The 702-nt window shown below is 36.6% G+C and overlaps 1 protein-coding gene across 2 annotated transcripts in view; it reads left to right on the top strand.

The window, feature by feature from the left end:
• The first annotated feature begins 511 nt into the window (after positions 1 to 511).
• LOC103144919 (uncharacterized) overlaps positions 512 to 702 on the top strand; it is a 10,396-nt gene continuing 10,205 nt past the window's right edge. For both annotated transcript variants that reach the window (XM_007562090.1, XM_007562092.1), the window contains exon 1: positions 512 to 550. The gene's annotated coding sequence lies outside the window, so the exon portion shown is untranslated. The remainder of the gene's footprint in view (positions 551 to 702) is intronic.

Raw genomic sequence — 702 nt, 5'->3', positions numbered from 1 at the left:
TGGTCTTAAGACCGGTCTTAAGACCAAGACCAACTTCGAGTACCACAACACTGACTGAGCAAATCATTTCACAGGTGTTTTCATATCACCTGTTAATCTGTGTGGTGATTCTTATCTGGTTTCAATGAATAAATAACTCAGTGTGATGTGAAGAGTACAGAGAGAGAAAAACAACATAGACTAAACCCAATCTGATGTTGAAACATAATTTATTTCTGTTTGCTGAGTTTCTACCAGATTTTACTCCATGCCAGCCTCACATGGAGTAAAATCCATGTGAGGCTGGCATGGAATCTTAAATCCCGTTAAGATTTCAAATCTTAACGGGATTTTCTTGTTGAAATTAAGGTTAAATAGAATAAATGAATAAAACCTGGACATTGCTAAACTGTACTCCCAGGGAATTTTTGTTCCAAACTTTCACTTTCACTTCTTGCTGTTTGTTTCTTACTGAGGCGTGTCGCCCATGACGTAATATGATTAAAGGTTTCTAAATAAGGTTGCTGGTCTTTTACCTGTTACATGACTGCATCGATTTCACCTGCAACAGGTAGGACAAACTGCAGCTTTGCTCTAAAAAACTCACAGTATTATTAAATATTTAGCAGTAGATTTATTCTGAACTAACAGCATCTGGTTACTATATCAGACAAAGTTGTTCAGTCATAGAGTTTCTGTTGTTTAGTGGAAATTCACACAGCT

The sequence above is a fragment of the Poecilia formosa genome, unplaced genomic scaffold (genome assembly GCF_000485575.1).
Source record: "Poecilia formosa unplaced genomic scaffold, Poecilia_formosa-5.1.2 Scaffold134, whole genome shotgun sequence".
NCBI classification, from domain to species: domain Eukaryota; kingdom Metazoa; phylum Chordata; class Actinopteri; order Cyprinodontiformes; family Poeciliidae; genus Poecilia; species Poecilia formosa.
Note: the sequence above shows the minus strand (reverse complement) of the source record. Positions and strands in the feature narration are given on the sequence as shown.